Here is a 25,546-nt window from a genome sequence, read left to right as displayed (position 1 = left end):
TGGAGCAGATGGGAGACGTGGAAGGTGTGTGTAGGATTTTTACAGAAGAAATATTCGCAGCATGTGATGTGGTGTGTGGAAGGAAGAGAAGGTGGAGGGGGGTGCAAGGAACACGTGGTGGACTTATGAGGCGAGACAGGCTGTGGCACAAAAGAAGAAACCATACAATGAATGGATGAGAAATAGGGGCGTGGAAGAAGTTGAGAGGCAGAAGAGAGAGTTATATGTAGAAAAAGAGAGGTGAAAAGATTAGTAAGAAGAGAGTGGATGAGGAATTTGGAAGGAATTTGAGTGTAAAGTGGAGGGATTGTAAGAAAATGTTCTGGAAAGAGGTGAAAAGAGTAAGACAGGGTGGAAGTGAAGTTAGCAGAGGAGTGAAAGATAAAAATGGTAGATTACTGGTGGAGAAGGGAGAAAAAGTGAGCAGATGGAGAGAGCACTTTAAGGAATTGTTGAACATAGAGGATGGAAGTAATGCGAGTATAAGTGGCTGGGGAATGGCTGGGAGAAGGAGGGAGGTGAGAAGACAGGAAGAAATCAGTAGGACAGAAGTTGTGGAAGCAATGAAGAAAGTTAAATCAGGGAAAGCCCCAGGAATTGATGGAGTGTGTGGTGAAATGCTGAAGCATGGGGGAGAGATAGTAGTAGAATGGATGTGGAAGATGTGCAGATTGGCCTGGGAGGAAGGTAGAGTCCCGGAGGATTGGAAGTCAGGTATAATTATTCCCTTGTACAAAGGAAAAGGGGAAAAAGAAGTGTGTGGTAATCATAGGGGCATTTGTCTTCTTAGTATAATAGGAAAGGTGTATGGTAGGATACTTATTGACAGAGTTAGAGAAAGAACAGAGAAATTAGTTGGAGAAGAACAGGGAGGCTTTAGGAAGGGAAGAGGTTGTGTAGATCAGATATTCATTCTTCGATCTTTAGTGGAAAAGTTTCTAGAAAAGGGAAAGAAGCTGTATGCAGCTTTCATGGATTTGGAGAAAGCATATGACAGGGTGGATAGACAAGGATTGTGGAAAGTGTTAAGAATATATGGAGTAGATGGGAAGTTGTTGAATGCTGTGAAGAGTATGTACGATGGTGCGAAGGCTGCAGTGCACGTGGATGGTGAACTAAGTGAATTTTTCTCTTTGATAATTGGGTTGAAGCAGGGATGTGTCATGTCTCCATGGTTGTACAATCTGTACATGGATGGAGTAATAAAAGAGGTACAAGGTAGGGTAGTGGATGTTGGAGTGGCCCTGGTGAGAGAGGATAGTGTTTGGAAACTCCCAGTACTGTTGTTTGCAAATGATACTGTGTTGTTGAGTGAAGACGAAGGGTAGCTGCAAGGCTTGGTGGATGAGTTTGGGAGAGTGTGTAAGAAACGGAATCTAAAGGTGAATGTAGGGAAGAGTAATGTGATGGTCTTTGAGAGAGGTGAAGTCAGTGAATTTACAGCGAGGTTGGATGGTGAAATATTGGAAAATGTGAGTACGTTTAAGTACTTGAGTAGTGTGATGAGTAAGGATGGAGGTTTGGAGGGTGAAGTGCTTGAAAGGGTACAGCAGGGAAGAAAGGTTGCTGGTTCTTTGAAAGCAGTGATAAGAAACAGGGAAGTGAGCATGGAAGTGAAAAAGTTACTACATGACAGTATTGTGATACGAACTCTAACGTACGGAAGTGAAGCTTGGACGTTGTTGGAAGGACACAAGTCAAGAGTGAGAGCAGTGGAAATGAGTTATTTAAGAGGAGCCTGTGGAGTCACATGGAGAGACAGGCTGACGAATTAGGATATAAAGGAGTGTTGTGGTGTGGATGTGGATGTGATAGGAAGCGTTATGAGGAACACACTGAGGTGGTTTGGCCATGTGGAGAGGATGGAGGGTGAAAGACTGATGAAGAGAGTGTATGTGAGTGAGGTGGTGGGGGGAAGAGGGAGGGGGAGGCCGAGGATGAGATGGAGGGATGGGGTGGAGAGGTATATGAGAGAGTGGGGTGTGAGTTGGGAGCAGGGCAGTGAGATGGCGGGGGACAGGGCGACTTGGAGGCGATTTGTTTGTAGCCACCCCAAACGGGATTGAGGCGTCTGGCAATAGATAGATAGATAGACCAAAGAAAACGAGTTCTATGGGAGGGTAACTATTTCACACCACTCATAAACGGTATTTATTTATTTACTTGGTACGAATTTACATGTAGTACAAGAGTATATTGGTTTTCAAACAGTAATATAGGCATTATAAGCATTGTTTCACTCACTAACTCATCACCATACCTGACCTTCTTTTGCCACATTACCTGATCATTATTTGTGACTGTTTCTTCCTATAATGCTATGTAAACTTTGTCCTCCACATTGTCATCGACTGGGGAATCACTCTGGCCCTGAATGTCTTTACTGGCTAGGTCACTGATAACAAGTGAATTGCCAAGACAATGGCATGAGGGGGGGAGGGGGGAGGTTATGCGGTGTAAAGCATTGTCCCTGCTTGGCATCTTGAAGAGGAATAGAGGAAGGTGTCCTGTGTATATATACGAAAAATCACGCGCGAAAATTGAAAATTGTGCAAATTAGGGACCTTGCAATTGCACGACATACCAGTACGTCGCTGGGACTGGCAAATGCAAAATGTTGCAACGTACCCATACGTTGATGGTATGGGGCGGGTTAATAAGGCCCCTTCTAGCCATCCACTCCACCCCTCAACGCATCGGCAAAATCATTCATTTCCCCACGGATCTCATCGCTGTAAACCTGTGGGAATTTTCTCCTTGCTGCAACGGATGTCCAATGCACGACATCCGTGAGCAGCTAAAAGCTGCCTGGCGCAGCACAACGACACAAGGGCGAGTAGAAGCCTCCCCACCATATGCCGATTGCCCCGAGCCTAAGGGAAGGAAAATGCCACGGAAAAGGCACAGAAGGCGCCCCCTCCACTTCCCCCCGCATCCCACCGTAATGACAGGGGCCACCACACATCTCCCCCAGTCTATGACAGGGTGAAACATCATGTTTCCTTGTCCTCTCCTCTCACTATCTCTTCTATTCTACCTTCCCCTATTCCTCACCTTCCCACCTCACACACCACTTTCTCCATTACTGTCGCCTCCCCCCTTCCTATTCCCCACCAACACAAAGCTTGCCTCCCCCTTAACAGGCCTCCTAAAACCCTTACCTCATCTTCCCCTAACCTACTTCCTAAAACCACCTCCTCCTGTCTACTGCCTTCCACCTACCACCACGCACCACCCACCACCATCACTTCCCCACCACTCATCTTCCCCGCCAACTCATTCGCCTTCTATATACTTTGATCACACCCTCATCACCCTCACCCACCTCTCCTCGCTCACTCCCCCCACCCCACCCTCAACCTCACCATACCCATGGACCCCCTACCCCACCTCACCCTCACCTGACCCACCACCACCTTCCTCCGATTCTGATCCTGGACCAACCTCACCTCCGCCTGCATCTCCTATGCCCACCCCACCTCCTCCAACCCACCACTCTCAATCAACGCCCGCTACGCCCACCACCAACACCGCACCACACCACCCAGCACCAACTCCCACCTTCACTGCCGCGGAAACAACCACCACCACCATCCCGCCACAACTCACCCCACATCCCACCTGCACCCCACCACACACCGCCCCACGCAACACATCACCCATGAACCCCCCACGTGCACCAACCTCACCCACCTATCACTCCACCCATTCATCCACTCCTGGCCACCCATTACCCACTGACCATGCCCATTACACACGACACCCCACACCACCACCAACGACCGTCCACAACCATGACAGGACGCCCACGCCACCAAGTGCCTCCCCACCTTCCCCACCAACACCAACTCTCACTACCACTACCACAAGATCAGGACGCCTCTCCTGCCCACCATCTAGATATACCCCCACACATACCGCCCATACCCCCAACACCAACCCCATCACCCTCCCCCTCCATCATGCAACATGGAAAATTCCCAAATCCCAATTCCCTACAGGATGACGCCCCTCCCACCAGGTCCTCCCCCATAAAGCCCAGGGCCTCATCCCTCGCCAATATACAACCTCTACTTCCACACCAAACACCACCTCCAGAGATGCGAATTGACTGCATACAATGGCGTCCACACGACTGCCCACCTGTCAGACTACGGGAGACCCAGCAACTCCTCCGTATCCTACGCCACACCATGCAGCCGTCATCGCTCAGGCTCACCCTCAACCCCCACCAGAAGCCAAACACCACAACTTACCACTGGACCACCCTCCTCCGGCACATCCAGCCGGCTCACCAGACGCCCACCACCACCACCTACCACCTCCAGTCACGGGGCCTTGACTTCTTGACTGCGGAAGGTGGTAAAATACACACCTCCGCTGCCACTGGACCAACCACCCCACCACCCCCCACCCCACTCCCGACTCGCAGCCCCACCACCACCACCTACCACCTCCAGTCACGGGGCCGTGACTTCTTGACCACGGAAGGTGGTAAAATACACACCTCTGTGCCGCCAGACCAACCACCCCACCACCCCCTACCCCACTCCCAACTCGCAGCCCCACCACCACCCCAGGAGGACACAACGGTAGGCCAGGGCAAGGAAAGCCTGAACCAGAGCAAGAAGGGCACTGGGGTACCCCCACCTTGAGTCCCTCTTCCGCGGAACCGACCCAACAGCGACCACGCAGGAAGAAGGAACGACCCTGCAAGTCGGGCAGCCTTCACCAGGTTCGGGGTGGGACTGCTCCAGAAACAGTCCCAAGCAACACCACGGATACAGCCATCATACATACCCGGGAGGGAGCGGCCATCGCTCGCCCATCTGTTGTTTCCCCCTGTAACACCGCCAACACAGCCATCGTATGTGTGGGGAGGGAGCGGCCATTGTACGCCCTTTGTTTACAGACCTATCTGGAGACGGCCTCGGTGGAGTAGCTAATGAGCGCACACCGACAGGCAAAGGAAGGATATGTGGAACCGTGAACACGGCCATCGTACGTGTCGGGGAGGGAGCAGCCATCGTACGCCCCTCATCCACTTCCTCCTCCTCCTACGGGAGTAACACCGCCAACACAGCCATCATACGTGTGGGGGAAGGAGCAGCCATTGTATGCCCTTCAGTTACTTCCTGTCGGGCAGGCAGAACCACGGACATGGCCATCGTAGGTGCTGGGGAGGGAGCAGCCATCGTACACCCCTCATCTGCCTCTTACTCCTTCAGGAGCAGCACCGCCAACACGGCCATCGTACGTGTGGGGGAAGGAATGGCCATCATACGCCCTTCATCTACAGTTCCTAGGGTTCTCCCGGAGGGGAGAGTCCCTTGCGTGGCCGGCCCCCTACCTCTCGGCTGCGTGGGACGTCCCTCTCTCTCTCCCTCCAGGTGTGGTTCCCCAGAGGTGCTGCCGTTCCTAGAGTGGTGGAGCGGTCCTGTTCCGGTCCTGCAGCCAACCCCTGGACGACCCCGGCCCCTGACGGACACCCCACGGAAGAGGTGACGTAATTCCTTCCTGACGGCGCCTTGCCCTATAGGCGACCGCAGCACCCGGACCTCCAGGGCCGGTCACCAGGCCCCTGAGCAGGGCTGTCTGGGCCCCACTTCCCCACGGCCCTCCGCCAGGAGTAATAGGCAACAGGCCCGGCTCCTGGAGTTCTTTGGCCCAGCCCTGGGGGCCACCTACCAGGTTGAAGCCCCCAGACCGGCGGGCCTCCCTGCACCCCACCGACGAGGCTCCTACACGAGGGCCTCTCACCAGGCTGAGGCCCCCAGAGTGAAGGGTCTCCCTGCACTCCCTGGATAAAGGAAGTCGGGGAGACGACGCCCCTATGGGCAATCCCCTGTCTCCTGTAGGAGGGTTCCCCTGGAGGGGCCCCCCTCCCACACCCGGGTGCCACCTCTGCTAACCCAGGTACCGGGTATTCGTGGCGACCTCAACGCGTCTTGCCCGTAAGATATAAGTGTAACCCTCAGAGACAGTGAGAGTGAAACAGTGCGGAAGTTAATGTGACATTATAGTGACAAACCTCAAGGCAGTAAATCAGGGTCAGAGAACATATATGTAAAGTGACTAAATGTGGAGAAACTAACTCAGAGGTAAGAAGACCAGAAACCCAGTACAACAGTGTCGTCACGGCAAAGTGACAATTCCTGATGACGTGCCATATGCTAGAACAAATATATGCAAGTATAAGCCAACCAGACCTGTCGTTCCAACTATATACTGTGCATCTTGTCTAGAACATCAAATGACAATTATTCACTATTCATAATACCGATGCCATGTTCTAATGATTGTCAACCTGTAAGATATGTATGAATTCTGCCTTTGACATTCTTGTGAGTATAGTGTGTGTAAGTAAGCCCGCTCTGTCTTCCTGTTCATACTATATCCAGTGTCTCTCTGTTTCTATATTGTAAGGTGTATTGAATTAGTGAAATAGATGTGTTAAGGTATACTGCTGAGTTTTTATGCCCTGTTCCTTTGTTGGTGCTTTATTTCCAGTCCGGAAAGAGGACCCCGCTCAGTTGCGGGCATTTTTAGGATGAGAGGTCGGACTAAAAACACCCCGCATAACATTCAGACTCAAAATCAGCCCTTCAGGCAATTGCTTCCTGTACTACGAACTCTAATGAGATCCAGGGCCGCATTATTAATAAATTGAATTCGTGCGACAATTCATTCATGCTGATCTGGGTACCTGGTCATTGTTGTATCTACGGCAACGAGCAGGCTGACTTACTTGCAAAGTAGGCTGCACAGTAGAGCTCGAGGAGACTTGGGACGGTCCTCGTGATTTACGGTCGAGTCTCTCTCTCGGAAAGAAATCAGTATATCTTCTGTGGCAAGGTCAGTGGACCAGACTAAATATTCCAACTTATAAGCCATACCCAGGCGACTGGGACACTGCCAACCGCCCCAATTGCCTTCAATAAAAAGTATTAGTGAGAATACGGCTCAATGCCACCATTTTAAGTCACATGAAACCATATAAGGAAAGACGCTTCCCACGGCACTGTGACATCTGTAATGCGGTGTTAGCTATCAGTCATATCATCCTGCGCTGTCGGCGATTTATTCGTGAACATGCTTCACTTATAAATTACTGCGGCGCAGTAGACGTCCCCTTCACCCATTCCACCATCCTGGGTGATGGGGACATAGTTATGACTGATAAATTGATGGCTTTCTTGAGAGAGACTGGGCTGATCAGAGTGATGTGACTTTTTTACAGTATGGTTATGGTTTTTAAAATACCCGCTGCTGGACCCCCCATCCCGCCACCCCCCACCCCACCACCGAGCCGCTACCACACCACCACCCCAGGAGGACACAACAGTGGGGCTAGTGACCCAGGTCAAGAGGGTCACCGGGACACTACTGTCCTGAGTCCTTTTTCCCCGCAACTACCCCAATACCAGGTGACCAGAAAAAGGCAACGACCTTGCGGTCGGGACAGCCGTCACCAGAATCGGAGTGGGACTGAACAGGATTCAGTCCCAGGTAACACCGTGTTGATGGCCATTGTTACCACCTCAAGGGCAGGAGGCCCAAGGCTACGGCCAGAAGTGTACACCAGGGTAAGGGGACCCTCGGCTATGGCTTTAGTGTGCACTGGGGAGGGCGCTGCCTCTGTGCATCCCTCTCCTGCTGTTCTCTCCTACGGGAGCAACACCACGTCGACGGCCACTGTATGTGACGGGGAAGGAGCAGCCACTGTACGCCCTTTAGTTGCTTCTCTAAGGGAAGATCAGCTCCTGGCTACGGCCAAAGTACATACCAGGGTAGACAGGCCCTTGGCTACAGCCTCAGTACGTACCAGAAAGGGCATGGCCTCTGTGCACCCCTCTCATGCTTTTCCCTACTACAGGAGCAACACCGCATCGACGGCCACTGTACGTGATGGGGAAGGAGCGGTCACTGTACACCCTTCTGTTGCTTCTCGTAAGACGGGTAGGCTTACGGCTACAGCTGCAGTACGTACCAGGGTAAGGTGACCCGAGGCTACGGCTTTAGCACGTACCGGAGAGGACACGGACTCCGTGTACCTTTCTCCTGCCTTTTCCTCCTGTGGGAGCCCTTTGTCACCGTCCGGGAGTGTTGCCTCAGAGGTGTCGCCAGAGTGGTGGCAAGGCCCGATATCGGGCCTACCCCCTACCCCTGGGAAATCTCTGTTCCTGTCAGACACCAGACGGAGATGGTGCTGCAGCCCAACCCTGTCAGCGCTTTTCCCTACAGGCGACCGCAGTCCCAAGACCCCCAGACCCGACCAGCAGCCTCCAGACGAGGGCAACCCAGGCTCACTCACCCCACGGAGCCAGAGGCGACTGGCCCGTCTCCTCCAGCTGTTTGGCCCCAGTCCCGAGGACCACCTCTCAGGTTGAGGCCCCCAGACCGGAGGGCCTCCCTGCACCCCACCAACGAGGCTCCAGTACGAGGGCCTCCTCCGAGGTCGAGGCCCCCAGACAGGAGGGCCTCCCTGCACCTCACCGACGACCAGGACCTGGGCAGTGACTCCCCTGCGGGCAGTGTATTGCCCCTTGCAGGCAGGCTACCCCTAGGGCCTTCTCTTCATGCCTGTACTTCAGAGTGATCTCTACCCAGGATACATGGGTAAATAGTGACGCCCCTTGTACCGAGAACAAACCAGGGGAAATAACAGTGAACAGTGACCAAGTAAAGTCCAGTGTGAAGCCAGTGACAGTTACTATTAATCTATAAGAACCCGATACCCAGCAGAACAGAAAATAACTTAAACCCTAAGTAAGAGAACTTATAGTGATTGTGTGAGTCCCAAATGAAAGAACTTTCAGTAACTGTGAACGGAGACTAGGATGCGCAGGCGAATCAAAAGTCTGTGTATAAGTGCCGCCGCGACTAAGTGACTACATCAAGTGTCGCTATCCGCACCCTGTCCAATAATAGTAGTATTCACCCCACGGACTCTTAATCTTGTTCATTCCCCTTGCATCTAATTAAATATATATTCTGCCTAAAGATGAAATACGGGTATCGCTACATATAACTAATAACATAAGTGTACATGCATTATACTGTGTGTTAAGTGTAACTGTGCATTGTGGTGTCAAAGGCTAACTCTGTGTCCCTGTCTCCTGTATATCAAATATCACTCTGTGTTATACTGTAACGGTGTAGAATTAAGGCAATAGATGTGTTAAGGTATACTGCCTGTTTTTTTTATGTCCTGTTCCTTTGTGGGTGCTTTACTTCCGGTCCGGAAAGAGGACCCCGCTCAGTCGCTGGTGTTCTTAGGACGAGAAGTCAACCTAAAAACACTCAGCATAACACTGGTGGCCAGCGGTGGTTCTGGATCCGAATAAAGCACGAAGGAACGATAAAGGAAAACTTGCATGATGGCAGCCAAACCTCACATTCAGTTACCGAAATTCAACCTGGACCAATGTGACATTGATGTGTATTTGGATATGGTTAAACCTATCTTATACATAGGGTTCGACTCGGACAAAGAAAAGATAGCAGTCACATTACCTAACCTGGGTAAAATAATCGCCGCTGTCGCACCAAAAATCGTCCTAGAACTGATGTGGGACCAATTCTCACAAATGGTGAGACAGGCTTTCATGCCTTCCATGGGCAAAGTTGTCGCCCTCTCTCAACGCGACTCCCTCACCTACGACGGTAACCTAGACGACACCTTCATCCAGGCTCGGCGCCTTGTCAGCGCCGGTTATCCTGAGGCAGCCACAAATACTCGGGATATACACACATTCAATGCCCTGCTGAGGATTCTCCCTAGCACAGTCAGGGAGCATTTCTCCATCTATGATCCCTCAGGGAACATGGATCAGGACCTGCAACTCGTCTGACGTCTCCTCGCCGCCCGTCCCATGCCACAACCTCTCCACGCGGTGACAAGATTTGGCTGAACGGGGTCAAGACGAGACTTCTGGTAGACACGGGAGCAGCCAGGTCATGCCTCTACTCCCACTTCTACTCCCGTCACACCTCTGCTTTCGGCCCTCTTCTCCCCACCTTAGCCAACCTCGTAGACGCGGGGGATGGCCCTCTACCCATCCGTGGGGAAACCCGGGCCCTTCAAACCAGCAGTCACCAACGAGTATCCACCAACCACCCCTTCATCATTTTTTATTCCACATGCAATCAATACGATGGATACCTTGGGCTGGACCTCCACCAAAAACTCCACGCAACCATCGATTGTCATCAGCGTCGCCACCACTTCAGTCCAGCCTTCCCCAACCAAGCATCAATCAACAAAGGAAGAAAAAAAACTAGAAGAAAAAAGAAAAACAACACCCCCCCCGACACTCACCTGCCCCAACTCACCTGTACATGTAACCCCACCCCGACCTCACTCAACGCCTCACTCCATCCCCCTCCATCCCCATCCCCCACTCCACTTCTACTGGCCCCCTCTCCATCTTTTCCCGCCACTATCGTTTTCACAGTCACCATTCCACCCCACCATGAAGCTTGGGTGAAACTAAACAGACCCTCGGGCACCTCCATCCTTTTCTCACCATCCTTACCCACCAGACCCCTCTCATCCTGTTTAGTGTTCCCCACCTTCCTTTCCCCCTATGCCCAAGAGATCCGTATCGCAAACCTCGCCACAACACTACTAACTCTACCACAAGGACTCATCATTGGCGACACGGAGGAAGCCGAACCATGCCAAACACCACCCCCTAACCACCACCCCACTCTCCCCGACCTACCATAACATCTATCCCCTTCCCAAACCAACAGCCTCCGACAACTACTGGACTTTCAGGACCTTTTCTCCTCCGGCCCAACAGACCTTGGCCACACTACTTATCTCAGTCACGAGATACATATGACCGGACCTCCCATTTGCCAACCATCACGCCAGAAAAATCCTAAGCAACGGGCAGAGGAAGACCTGCAGGTCCAGGATATGCTTGATGCCGGTGTCATCTCCAACTCCACTAGCCCGTGGTCCTCACCTGCTGTACTCGTGCGTAAAAAAGACGGAACTATGCGCTTTTGCGTTGATTACCTCAGTGTGAACGACGTTACCATCAAAGACGCTACGTCCCTACCCAGGATCGACGACTGTCTTGACTCCCTGCACGGATCAACATGGTTCTCTACCCTAGACCTGCAATCAGGTTATTGGCAGGTCCCGTCCACCCAGACGACAAACACAAGACCGCCTTCTCAACATCGAACGGGAAGCATTACGAATTTAACGTCCTTCCCTTCGGACTCTGCAACACCCCTGCCACATTTTCCCGCCTCATGGAATCTGTCCTGAGCGGTCTGACCTGAGAGACCTGCTTGGCCTACCTGGATGACATCATCATCTTCAGTCACACCTGGGCCGACCACCTACACCGCCTCAAACAGGTGTTCCAACGCATATGCCAGGCTGGGCTCAAACTCAAACCCACAAAGTGTGTCTTTGCCGAACGATCAGTCTCCTTCCTTGGACACGTGATCAATGCTGAGGACATCTCCCCTGACCCCGACAAGCTACGTGCGATCGCCGACATCCCCGTACCTCGTGACGTGTATGAAACCAGAGCCTTCCTAGGCCTAACCTCATATTACAGGCGTTTTGTAAAAGGATTTGCAGACATCCCCAAACCTCTCCACGACCTGACAAAAAAAGGTGAACCATTCATATGGACAGAACCAAGAAAAACCGCATTCAACACCCTCAAGTCCAAGTTGATCTCTGCCCCCATCATCGCATTCCCAGATTACAACCTCCCTTTCCATCTATATACCGACGTCTCACTCATCGCCATAGGGGCTGTCCTTGCCCAAGTGCAAGACGGCCGCGAGCATATAATCGCCTGTGCCAGCCGCACCCTAAATCCTGCTGAAAGAAATTACATGGCCACGAAATGCGAGTGCCTTGGAATCATCTGGTCCCTCGATTACTTCCGTTCATATATCTCAAGTACCCACGTAATTGTCATTACTGACCACCAATCCCTACAGTGGTTACGCCAGTCCAACACCACCAACGCACAACTCATACGATGGCGAGAAGCACTCGAAGCGTATGATTTTGAGATATCATACCGACCAGGCAAGCTCCACATGAACGCCGACGCCCTTTCCCATCTACCCATCAATGCCATTTCCACGGAACCAGACCTTATCCAAATGTGGCACAATAAGCAACGCCCTACCTGGATCCCGCCGAGCACATTCGCCAAGCTCCACCTTCACGGCGATCACCTGTTCGATCCCAATGGCCACATCGTCCTAAGCCCTACCACCGCCCACGACAATATGCTGCATCTTCACGCCAACAATGGCATCCACCTGGGGACTAAGAAACTCTTACAAGTCTTCAGTGATATGTGCTGGACACCTAACCCATCCACCATTGCCAAAAACATCATACAATCCTGCCGCACCTGTGCTTTGGGGAAGGACATCACTTGCACACCCGGCCCTTCAGGGAAACTAACAGCACAGAAACCTTGGCAATTACTTTCCCTGGACGTCGTCGGCCCCCTCACACCCAAAGCAGGGTACAAATACATTATCACATTCGTGGATGTGTATTCAAAGTTCATCATCGCATGCCCCGCCAAAGATCACAATGCTGTATCTGTTGCTGATGCCCTAACTCACCACGTCTTCCGGTATTGTGGCATTCCCCAAGCACTACACTCGGATAATGCCCCAGAATTCACTGGCAAAGTCTGGGAAGAACTGGCGGATATCTTCGGGTATCACATCTCCCACTCATCCCCCTACTGGCCCCAAGGTAACAGCATCTGCGAGAGGAGCCATCGCTCCCTCATGAACCAGGTCCGGACACGCATCATGCAAACAGGGAACGATGATTGGCCTGTCCATGTCAAGATTGTTCAATGGGGCCTCAACACATGCCCACGAGACGGTATAACCCCCTACGAGCGAGTTTTCAGGGAAACCCCGCTCCTCCTACCCCTCCACCACCACCTCCACCCACCCACCCCGCCCTCCACTACTGACCCCCTCCACCACCTACAAACCCAACAAGACCTGACGCCTGACACCAACCACTCCAACCCATACAAACCTGGCCAGTTCGTCGTCGTGGCACACTTTCCCGCCCCCACCAAGACCTCCCCCCGGTTCAATGGTCCCTTCAAAATAGTCCGAGTCCCTAACCCCTACCAAGTGATCATTGACCAACAAGGACAGCAACGCACATACCAAAATCGCTACTTGCGACCCTTTCACCCACCCAACAATGACCACCCCCACACCCGTACGCCCCGCACCTCTTTCCGCACACGTGTCCACACCGAGCCTTCCGAGAATTACCCCCCCGACTCCTACTCTTACTCCTTCTCACCCCCACCCTCCACCTGACTGACGACCACGCCACCTCCCAACACGCCCGATCCCGACACACCACCTCCACCGCCTACATCACTGCCACCGCCCAACACCACCACCTCCTCACAGCCCACCACTCACCTCCCTACCACCTGTCCACCCGCCACCTCCCACACCACACCACCTCCACCGCCTACATCACCGCCACCGCCCAACGCCACCACCTCCTCACAGCCCACCACTCACTTCCCTACCACCTGTCCACCCACCACCTACCACACCACACCACACTCCAGCCCACCACGCACAAACACCACCCGCCCAACCTCACCCCCCCTCCCTCATGACCATTCTCATTATACGCGCCACACCGCGTCCCCACGCGCCTTCTCCCCTAACGGCCACATGCCCTCACCACCACCACGTGCATAACCACCCACACCCACACTCACTGCCACCACCACAAGGTCAGGACGCCTTTCACGCCCACCCTCCAGATACACCCCAACACCACCTCCCACCACACACATACCCCGCCACCCACCACCACAAACCACCCATACCCCAAACACCTCCCTCATAACCCTCCCTCTCCACCAAGCAAGATGGAATCCTCCCAAATCCCAATTCCCCAAAGTACAACGCTCCTCCCACCGACCCATCCCCCATAAAAGCACCAATCTCCCGTCACTCTCCAGCATTCAGCTTCCATCTCCTCACCAGGCACCATTCCCCAAGATGAAGATCACCAGAGTGCACTGGCTACCCCACAGACCGCCCACATGTCAGGATTCGGGAGATGCACCACCTTCTCCGCCTCCTACACTGGACCAACCAACCGTCCTTCCTCTGGCTCACTCTCAACCCTCATCGAGAACTGAACTCCGTCACCTAGCACTGGACGAGCCTCCTACAACACCTCACCCCGGCCCACCAGACATCCACCACCACAACATACCACCTCCAGTCACGGGGTCGTGACTTCTCTACCATGGAGGGTGGTAAAATACCCACCGCAGGACCACCCACCCTGCCACCCCCCACCCCACCACCGAGCCGCTACCACACCACCACCCCAGGAGGACACAACAGTGGGGCTAGTGACCCAGGTCAAGAGGGTCACCGGGACACTACTGTCCTGAGTCCTTTTTCCCCGCAACTACCCCAACACCAGGTGACCGAAAAAAGGCAACGACCTTGTGGGCGGGACAGCCATCACCAGAATCGGGGTGGGACTGAATAGGATTCAGTCCCAGATAACACTGTGTCAACGGCCATTGTTACCTCCTCAAGGGCAGGAGGCCCAAAGGCAGAAGGCCCAAGGGCAGAAGGCCCAAGGCTACGGCCAGAAGTGTACACCAGGGTAAGGGGACCCTCGGCTATGGCTTTAGTGTGCACTGGGGAGGGCGCTGCCTCTGTGCATCCCTCACCTGCTGTTCTCTCCTACGGGAGCAACACCGCTTCGAAGGCCACTGTACGTGACGGGGAAGGAGTGGCCACTGTACGCCCTTCAGTTGCTTCTCTAAGGGAAGATCAGCTCCCGGTTACGGCTAAAGTACGTACCAGGGTAGACAGGCCCTTGGCTACAGCCTCAGTACATACCAGAGAGGGCGCGGCCTCTGTGCACCCCTCTCCTGCTTTTCCCTACTACAGGAGCAACAACGCATCGACGGCCACTGTACGTGACGGGGAAGGAGCGGCCACAGTACACCCTTCTGTTGCTTCTCGTAAGACGGGTAGGCTTACGGCTACAGCTGCAGTACGTACCAGGGTAAGGCGACCTGAGGCTACAGCTTTAGTACGTACCGGAGAGGACACGGACTCTGTGTACCTTTCTCCTGCCTTTTCCTCCTGTGGGAGCCCTTTGTCACCATCCAGGAGTGTTGCCTCGGAGGTGTCGCCAGAGTGGTGGCAAGGCCCGATCCTGGCCCTACCTCCTACCCCTGGGAAATCTCTGTTCCTGTCGGACACCAGACGGAGACGGTGCCGCAGCCCAACCTTGTTGGCGCTTTTCCCTACAGGTGACTACAGTCCCAGGACTCCCAGGCCTGACCAGCAGCCTCCAGACGAGGGCAACCCAGGCTCACTAACCCTACGGAGCCAGAGGTGACAGGACCGCCTAATCCAGCTGTTTGGCCCCAGTCCTGAGGGCCACCTCTCAGGTCGAGGCCCCAGACCGGAGGGCCTCCCTGCACCCCACCGAGGCTCCAGTACGAGGGCCTCCTCTCAGGTCGAGGCCCTCAGACAGGAGGGCCTCCCTGCACCTCACCAATGACCAGGACCCGGGCAGTGACTCCCCTGCGGGCAGTGTATTGTCCCTTGCAGGCAGGCTCCCCCTAGGGCCTTCTCCTCACGCCCGTACTTCGGAGTGATCTCTACCCAGGATACATGGGTAAATAGTGACGCCCCTTGTACCGAGAACAAACCAGGGGAAATAACAGTGAATAGTGACCAAGTAAAGTCCAGTGTAAAGCCAGTGACAGTTACGATTAGTCTATAAGAACTCGATACCCAGCAGAACAGAAAATAACTTAAACCCTAAGTAAGAGAACTTATAGTGATTGTGTGAATCCCAAATGAAAGAACTTTCAGTAACTGTGAATGGAGACTAGGGTGCGCGGGTGACTCAAAAGTCTGTGTATAAGTGCAGCCACGACTAAGTGACTACATCAAGTGTCGCGATCCGCACCCTGTACAATTATAGTAGTATTCACCCCACGGACTCTTAATCTTGTTCATTCCTCTTGCATCCAATTAAATATATATTCTGCCTAAAGATGAAATACGGGTATCGCTACATATAACTAATAACATAAGTGTACATGCATTATACTGTGTGTTAAGTGTAACTGTGCATTGTGGTGTCAAAGGTTAACTCTGTGTCCCTGTCTCCTGTATATCAAATATCACTCTGTGTTATATTGTAACGGTGTAGAATTAAGGCAATAGATGTGTTAAGGTATACTGCCTGTTTTTTTTTTATGTCCTTTTTCTTTGTGGGTGCTTTACTTCCGGTCAGGAAAGAGGACCCATCTCAGTCGCTGGTGTTCTTAGGACGGGAAGTCGACCTAAAAACACTCAGCATAACAGTTTTTATCAACTATAAATATGTATATATTATACTATTAATAAGGGTTGACAATTGACGTATTTGAAATAGTTCCTCTTCCCACTGACCTGTTTCTAATATTGATGTCCTCTACATTAAACCCCGTTCCTCGACTGACAATCACCAGCTGATGAGTGCAAGTGTGCAATGTAGAAAGGTATTGGGCACTTGCAGTCGATGGTGGTCTGTTGGGCGAGGTTCTTCACTTTTTGTACAATTATGTAAATACATTATGCCATGTTCCTGAAGTTACTAATTAGGGCCGACAGCTGACGTATATGGAAATGTTCCTGACTTGTCTGGTTCTCTTTCATATATTGATGTCCCCTACATTAGGTTGTGCCTCGACTGACAGTCACCAGGTGATGAGTGCAGGTATGTAATGTAGAAAGGCATTACATATCTGCAGTCGATGGTGTTCTGTTAGTCGAGGTATTTTTACCATTAGCGTAGGTCTAGCTATTTGTCTATCTATCTATTGCCAGACGCCATAATCCTGTACGGGGTGGCCATTTGACTCTGAGTTATTTGTTTTACAGGGAGGGACACTAACCCTCCACCAACCCACTTGACACGTAGGGAGCACGTATGGTTTGGTTATATGTAAAATGCCTGCCGCCGGACCATCCACCCCGCCACCCACCACCCCGCCACCCACCACCCCGCCACCGGGCCACCACCACCCCACCATCGGGCCACCACCACCCCACCACCCCAGGAAGGGACAACGGGGGGGCTAATGACCCAGGGCAAGAGGGTCACCCAACCACCACTGACCTGTGCCCCTTTTCCCCGCAACTGCCCCAACACCAGGTGAGCCAAGATCGGAGACAACCTGACAGGCGGGCTAACCATCGACAGCAGTGGGGTGGGACTGAGCAAGAATCGGTCCCTATTAACCTTTTGGCGACGGCCATAGTTACACCCCTCAAGGGCAGGAGGCCCTTCAGTGAGCCACGAGGTGTCCCCACCTCTGCCACGTCCAGGGTAAGAGGCCCTATAGTGAGCCACAAGGGAGCAATACCCTCTGCCACATACCCAGTGAGCCACGAGGGAGCAATACTCTCTGCCACATACAGGGCAGGAGGCCCTTTGGTGAGCCACGAGGGGCCAGTACCCTCTGCCACATCCACAGTGAGCCACGAGGGAACAACACCCTCTGCCACGTCCACAGTGAGCCACGAGGGAGAAATACCCTCTGCCACATATAGGGCAGGAGGCCCTTTGGTGAGCCACGAGGGGCCAGTACCCTCTGCCACATCCACAGTGAGCCACGAGGGAGAAATACCCTCTGCCACGTCCAGGGCAGGAGGCCCTATAGTGAGCCACGAGGGGCCAGTACCCTCTGCCACCCCAAGGGTAAGAGGCCCTATTAGAAAGTGAAAAGTGGGTCCCAGGGTAAAGCAACCTGGAGCCACGGCTGTGACAGAGACAGGAGAGAGAGTTGCCTCCGTGCTGCCCCCCCTGTATGTAGCAGAGGACACGGTCTCCGTGTGCACTCCACCTTCAGCGTTCCTCTGTGGGAATAGCTGGACACCACCCGGGAGAGTTGCCCCGAAGGTGTCACCGGAGTGGAGGCAAAGTCCGAGTCCGGACCTGCCTCCCACTCCTCGGAGATTCTTGTCTTCTCCAGGCACCAGCAGGAGACGAGGCCGCAGCCCAACCCTGACGGCGCGGCCCCTGGCAGACTACTGCAGCCCCAGGACCCCCAGGCGAGCCCAGCAGCCTACAGGTGAGAGTAACGCTGGCCCCCTCACCCCGCGGAGCCAGCGACGCCAGACCCGCCTCCTCCAACTGTTTGGCCCCAGCCCCGAGGGCCACCTCCCAGGTCGAGGCCCCCAGACAGGCGGGCCTCCTTGCACCCCACCGACGAGACCCTGAGATAAGGGTCTACCTTCAGGTCGAGGCCCCCAGATAGGAGGGCCTCCCTGCAACTCACCGACGGACCGGACCCGGGTAGTGTGTTGCCCGCCACGGGTAGAGTCCCCCTGAGGTCCTCCCCCTCGAACAGAGTGACAGAGTGAATTAACCCAGGAAAAACGGGTAGATCAGTGACGCCCCTTAGACCTAAGTAAACCCAAGAAAGAGGAACAGTGAACAGTGACAGAGTGACATAGTGTGATCCATAATAATTATGAAATCAACAGTTAGTGTTATTGATCCCAATAAACTCACATGTCCCTTAAAGGAAAGTAATTCAACAACAGTAAGTAAAGGATTATCGCTCTCCTAGAATAAAGGAGTTTCTCGTAACTGTGAAAGACAATCAAGTGTGCGGGAAACCCAAAACCGAGTCGAGTGTCATGATCCGCACCCTGCCTTTCGTATAGTAATATTCCTCCCCCAGACTCTTAACCTTGTGTATTCCTTTTGCTACTGTGAGTATAAATATTTTGGGTTTTAAAGAAAGACGATCACCCCCACTTATAGAACCACGAGCCATTGTTATATGTGATCATATTGTGTGTTGAGTACAGTGGTATCTCGTGTCATCCCAACCTAACTCTGTCTCTGTATCCTATATCCTAAATATCACTGTATCATATTGTAACGGTTTTAGAATTAAGGTAATAGATGTGTTAAGGTATACTGCCTAGTTTTTATGTCCTGTTCCTTTGTTGGTGCTTTACTTCCGGTCCGGAAAGAGGACCCCGCTCAGTCGCTAGTGTTTTTAGGGCGAGGAGTCGACCTAAAAACACTCAGCATAACAATATGGTTACCACCCAGCGTTGTAAATGGTTTCTTGGCTTACAGAAAACTATTTGGCTTGTTACTCAATGTAAAGCCACCTGTAACGGAAAGAAAAGCATTAAGTAGTGACAGGAAAGATGGGAGAAATAGGAAGAGAGGAGGGCAGGCACAGAAAAAGAATGATAAAAGCTAAGGAAGAAGTAGGTAGCACTACATCAAGTGAGTGGATGATGGTCGCCACCAGCTATTTGTCTCTGTAGGATTTAATATAGGATAGTGATTTGTCTGTTAGGTGATTAGTTTTAGTTTTAGGATCTTTAGATTAGGTTTTTATAATACAAGGTATAAAAAATATAAAACCAAGAAGAAATTTAAAGAAAAATACAAAAAAAAATTATATATATATATGTGTGTGTGTGTGTGTGTGTGTACGTGTGCATGAAAGTGTGTCTGTATATATGCATGTAAGCGTAAGTGTGTATATATATATATATATATATATATATATATATATATATATATATATATATATATATGTTTGTATATATATATATATATATATATACATATGTTTGTATATATATATATATATATATATATATATATATATATATATGACCTTAATGACCAGGGGCTTTGGCCCCAATGGTCGATAGGCCCCCCCCAAAAAAAAAAAAAAAAAAAAAATCGAATGATAAGGGAATTAATGAGACACAGGGATTACAGTTGAACTGCTTAAGTTTGAGTGTAAAGGTGGCGGTTGACAGCATCACTTGTGTGTTTCTGTGGCTTCAGGTTGTACAGGTATCTGGCCTTTTCTCGACTGGGATTGTGTGAGAAGAGGCGCTGTAAGATCATCATTCAACGATAGTTGCTACTAGTAAGTTACAGTATTACTAAAGCTATGTTTCCTTGCATTAATTACGAATAAGAAATGAAGAGGAACATCCATATTCAGAATATTTGCTAAATATTAAATAGCCATTTAAGTAAACCGTAAGTCTAGGTTACTCGAAACATTGATAATGAAAGCTCAGGTCGTTACAGGGAGTCAGTGAGCGGTAAGATGGGGAAATTGTTGCATCAGATACAAGCATTTGTGTTGTCAGCAGATGGGAGTTTTGTTGAGGCAGGCGTACAACACTGTTGGCTAATCAAAGAGGGTTTCATCGGTAAATTTTTGCAAGTTGCCAATACACCCCCCAGGCTGTGCAGTATGTTTTTCTGGTAGTTTTTTTTTATGAGATCTGAGTGATTTTGACCATCATCTTTGTCGGAAATGCTTCATTTTGCCTCTTTTCCAATCATGAACTTGACTGGATGAGGAGGTGAAATGAAGCATTTTCGACATAAAACGAGGTAAAAAATCACTGAAATCACATCAAAAACCACCAGAAAAATATACTGCACAACCAGTTAACCTAACCAAATAGACCTAACCTAACCTAACCTAACCTAACTGACAGAAAACAAAGTTAAAAATCACTCAAATTGCATCTAAAACCACCAGAAAAATATACTGCACAACCGGTTAACCTGATCTAACTGACATAAAACAAAGTCAATAATCACTCAAAAAGCATAAAAAACCACCAGAAAAGTATACTGCACAATTGGTTAACTAACCCAAACAGACCTAAACTAACCAAACTTAACCTAACCTAACCTAACTTGCTGCAGCGGAATGCTTACCTTAGAGAGATGATGGTCCAGGTTGTGCAGTATATTTTTCAGGTGTTTTTTTTATGCGAATTGAGTGATTTTTGCCTTTGTTTTCTATTGAAAATGCTTCATTTCACCTCCTCATCCAAAGTTCATGATTGGAAAAGGGGCAAAATGAAGCACTTCTGAAAAAAAGAAGGTCCAAATCACTGAAATCTCATCAAAAGCTAGTAGGAAAAAATACATTGTGTTGTCTCAGTAACCCAGCGGCTTCCTCTGGTTCCGAGTGGAAACACTTAACCTGTTGACTGCTCTATACAGCCTGGGCTGTTTCAAGTGCGACTGCTCAATACAGCCCTGGCTGTGCGGGTGTATTTCGAATATAGCGCTACGGTGACCAAGGCCGATGCATGCAAGCATGTTGGAGCCTTCAAAACCACAAACAAAAATGAAAACCATACATTCCGATAGGGTATCGGACACTTCGATGTTCTTCCACGGCTTTACCAAGGTAAATATTGAGCTAATATTTCGTTACTATATACTTTGGCATGTATTCTTTTAATTCCTAAGACAAAATTTGGCCTTTGGGAAATTTCAGTCTTACCCCTATGTCCGAGTACCACGGACACCTCCAAAAAACTGCCATGAGCAGTTAACGGGTTTTATCTATCTATTTATTGCCAGATGCCATAATCCCGTAAAGGGTGGCCATTTGACTTTGAGTTACAGCGGAACCTCGGTCCTCGAACGTCTCATGTCGAACAAATTGGACCTCGACCAAAAAATTCAAGAAATTTTTGCTCCAGAGGTTGACCAAAATATCGGACCTCGACCAACCTGAACGTAGCCAAACGAAGGGAAGCTGGCCGACCGACAGTCACGCGTTCACCTTTGTTGTTCATCAACGTGGTTGTCCTGCTGTGCTTCACATTTTTCTTGATTCAGTGCAGTATTAGCCCCTAATAATGGCTCCAAAGATAACAAGTTCATCCAGTACGGCTACCGGCAGTGAAAAGAGGAAAGTAGTGCGGAAAATAATTGAAGAAGTGGAAAAATTATTGCTTATCTTCATTAATGAGAAATAGTTAGCAGGAGACAGTGTTAGTGAGTATATAATTTGTGAAAAGGCAAGAGAAATATGCAGTCACCTCGTAAAGGAAAGCACTGGTACCAGTGCTGAAACTAAAATAGGTAAGCATCAGGGGTCTTGGAACGGATTAAAATGATTTACATTATTTCTTATGGGGAAAATTAGTTCAGTCCTCAACCAATTTGGTCCTGGAACAGCCTTCCAGAACGGATTGTGTTCGAGGACCGAGGTTCTACTGTATTTGTTTTACAGGGAGGGGCACTAACCCTCCACCTACCCACTTGCTGACACGTAGGGGGCATGTATGGTTTGGTTATATGGTTACCACCCAGCATTTTAAATGGTTCCTTGGCTTATAGGAAACCAATTGGCTTGTCTCTCAATGTAAAGCCACCTGTAAGGAAAGAAAAGCAATAAGAAGTGACAGGAAAGATGAGAGAAATAGGAAGAGAGGAGGGCAGGCACAGAAAAAGAATGATAAAGGCTAAGGAAGAAGTAGGCAGCACTACATCAAGTGAGTGGTTGATGGTCGCCACCGCCTTAACGGGTTAATAACGCATAAATAATCAATATTACACTCGGTGCTCAGATCACGTCCTTCTTCGTCGGAAGCCACAGCAGGAAGGATTTGAATTTTCCACCCAGAAGGAATCAAAGACTGCGCTTCAGATTGATCGATAAAATACCATCACATGACAAAAAGTATGCCTATGAGTGGGTGAAACAGACCTAGCAGACCCATGTGCAGTTAGCGGAAGGAGAAACACACATGAACGCACGCATTTTTTACACAGAGTGGCAGTCAAGATCTAAGGTATGGTTTTTAGGGGAATTTTAATTATATTCATTATCTGTGTACATATCTGTTTTCGAATGGGGTTATGGGAGTTCATTAGTATTCTTAGGTATTACACTGAGTTTATGGTGGTAATATCCCTGAACTACATATTGGTAACTTGTAACATAATACCATTTTATCATCACCTGTAAGTTGCCAATGCATAGCATCATACTGTTCTACCATGCCCTTGTTATGACAGCTAAAAGACGGATGTGTGGTGTACCTGAATGGGAGGCCTTGGGGGCATTAAGATTGTGATTGAAGAGTTGATAGGAAAAAATAGACTTGAATGTACAGGAATTGTGATGAGGGGGGGGTAGATTGTTATAGTTTTGGCTGTTAAGAGGGTGGAGGACAACAGTAGGGTGCAGAAGGTGAGAAGTGTGAACATCTGGGGTAGGGTCACAAGAGGCAGACCTGTGACCTGGTTAAGGGACTGAATAGGGAGGCCACCAGAGATCGAGCAGCATGGAGAGCTGCCATTAGACAGCCAAGGCTGACATACGGTATATAAACATTTTGGAGTCTTTATAAATGATATGATCATTACTTATTGCAATCCCCATTACCTTTACATCTGGGGTAAATTCTCCCTGTACTGTTGTTTGCAGATGATACTGTGTTGTTGAGTGAAGACGAAGGGGAGCTGCAAGGCTTGGTGGATGAGTTTGGGAGAGTGTGTAAGAAACGGAATCTAAAGGTGAATGTAGGGAAGAGTAAAGTAATGGTCTTTGAGAGAGTGAAGTCAGTGAATTTACAGCGAGGTTGGATGGTGAGGAATTGGAAAATGTGAGTACGTTTAAGTACTTGGGTAGTGTGATGAGTAAGGATGGAGGTTTGGAGGGTAAAGTGCTTGAAAGGGTACAGCAGGGAAGAAAGGTTGCTGGTTCTTTGAAAGCAGTGATAAGAAACAGGGAAGTGAGCATGGAAGTGAAAAAGTTACTACATGACAGTATTGTGATACCAACTCTAACGTATGGAAGTGAAGCTTGGACGTTGTTGGAAGGACACAAGTCAAGAGTGAGAGCAGTGGAAATGAGTTATTTAAGAGGAGCCTGTGGAGTCACATGGAGAGACAAGCTGACGAATGAGGATATAAAGGAGCGTTGTGGTGTTGATGTGGATGTGATAGGAAGCGTCATGAGGAACACACTGAGGTGGTTTGGCCATGTGGAGAGGATGGAGGGTGAAAGACTGACGAAGAGAGTGTATGTGAGTGAGGTGGAGGGGGGAAGAGGGAGGGGGAGGCCGAGGATGAGATGGAGGGATGGGGTGGAGAGGTATATGAGAGAGTGGGGTGTGAGTTGGGAGCAGGGCAGTGAAATGGCGGGGGACAGGGCGACTTGGAGGCGATTTGTTTGTGGCCACCCCAAACGGGATTGAGGCGTCTGGCAATAGATAGATAGATAGATAATATTTCTGAAGCCTTTTGTATTTTTGCAGGTAAATTTTCAGTTTCAGATAGTCAAGGTTATTTGGATGCTTTTCTTCTAACCTAATCTAATCAAGCCTTCCATAACTAGGCTGATAGGTAAATTTTTAGTTTTGGACGTCTCCGGATTTCGACATGCATAAAATGTTTTTCTGGTGTTTTTTTATGCGTTTTGAACAATTTTCACCCTCATTTCTATCACTGATTACTAGTTTTTGAGATTTTCCCTCATCTCCACCTGAGGGTTTTCCTTGGGGAAAATCACAAAAAGTAGCATTTATCAGTTGAAATGGTGGCCAAAATTGTTCAAAACATCAAAAACCATCAGAAAATATAGTTTGCATGTCTAGCCTAAATCCCTGACAACATAACCTAACCCAAATGAACCTAACCTTACCCAGCCAGACCTAACCTAACCTATCCTATCCTATCCTCGTCAAGGAAAGTACAGTACATCCCCCTAGTATGCGCCTATATGGGCGGCAGAGGATGTCGTGTACTCCGAACACATAAACTATCTATCTATCTATTGCCAGACGCCTCAATCCTGTACAGGGTGGCCACAAACAAATTGCCTCCATGTCGCTCTCTCCCCTGCCATTTCACTGCCCTGCTCTCAACTCACACCCCCCTCTCTCATATACCTCTCCATTCCAACCCTCCATCTCGTCCTCGGCCTCCCCCTCCCTCTTCCCCCCTCCACCTCACTCACATAAACTCTCCTTATCAGTCTCTCACTCTCCATCCTCTCCACATGGCCAAACCATCTCAGTGTGTTCCTCCTAAAGCTCCCTGTCACATTCACATCTACACCACAACGCTCCTTTATATCCTCATTTGTCAGCCTGTCTCTCCATGTGACTCCACAGGCTCCTCTTAAATAACTCATATCCATTGCTCTCACTCTTGACTTGTGTCCTTCCAACAACGTCCAAGTTTCACTTCCATATGTTAGAGTTGGTATCGCAATACTGTCATGTAATAACTCTTTCACTTCCATGCTCACTTCCCTGTTTCTTATCACTGATTTCAAGGAACCAGCAACCTTTCTTCCTTGTTGTACTCTTTCAAGGACTTCACTCTCCAAACTTCCATCCTTACTCATCACTTTCCCCAAGTACTTAAACGTACTCACATTTTCCACCTCCTCACCATCCAACCTCACTGTACATTCACTGACTTCGCCTCTTTCAAAGACCATAACTTTACTCTTCCCTAGTTAGTTAGTTTATTGACAAAAAATTCTTCACATGGTTACATTTCGTAAGCTGATAACTATCGATAAGAATACAATTTTTGCCCAAGCAAAGAACATATTTACATTATAAGTAGAGAGGTACCAACAAACATTTGTCTTGTACTCCATTCCTTTGAAAAACATAGTTTCCAATTAGTTCC

The sequence above is a fragment of the Coenobita brevimanus genome, chromosome 74, assembly GCF_032717465.1.
Source record: "Coenobita brevimanus isolate Jiangsu-jjx chromosome 74, ASM3271746v2, whole genome shotgun sequence".
Classification (NCBI taxonomy): Eukaryota; Metazoa; Arthropoda; class Malacostraca; order Decapoda; family Coenobitidae; genus Coenobita; species Coenobita brevimanus.
This window is presented reverse-complemented; position numbering follows the sequence as displayed.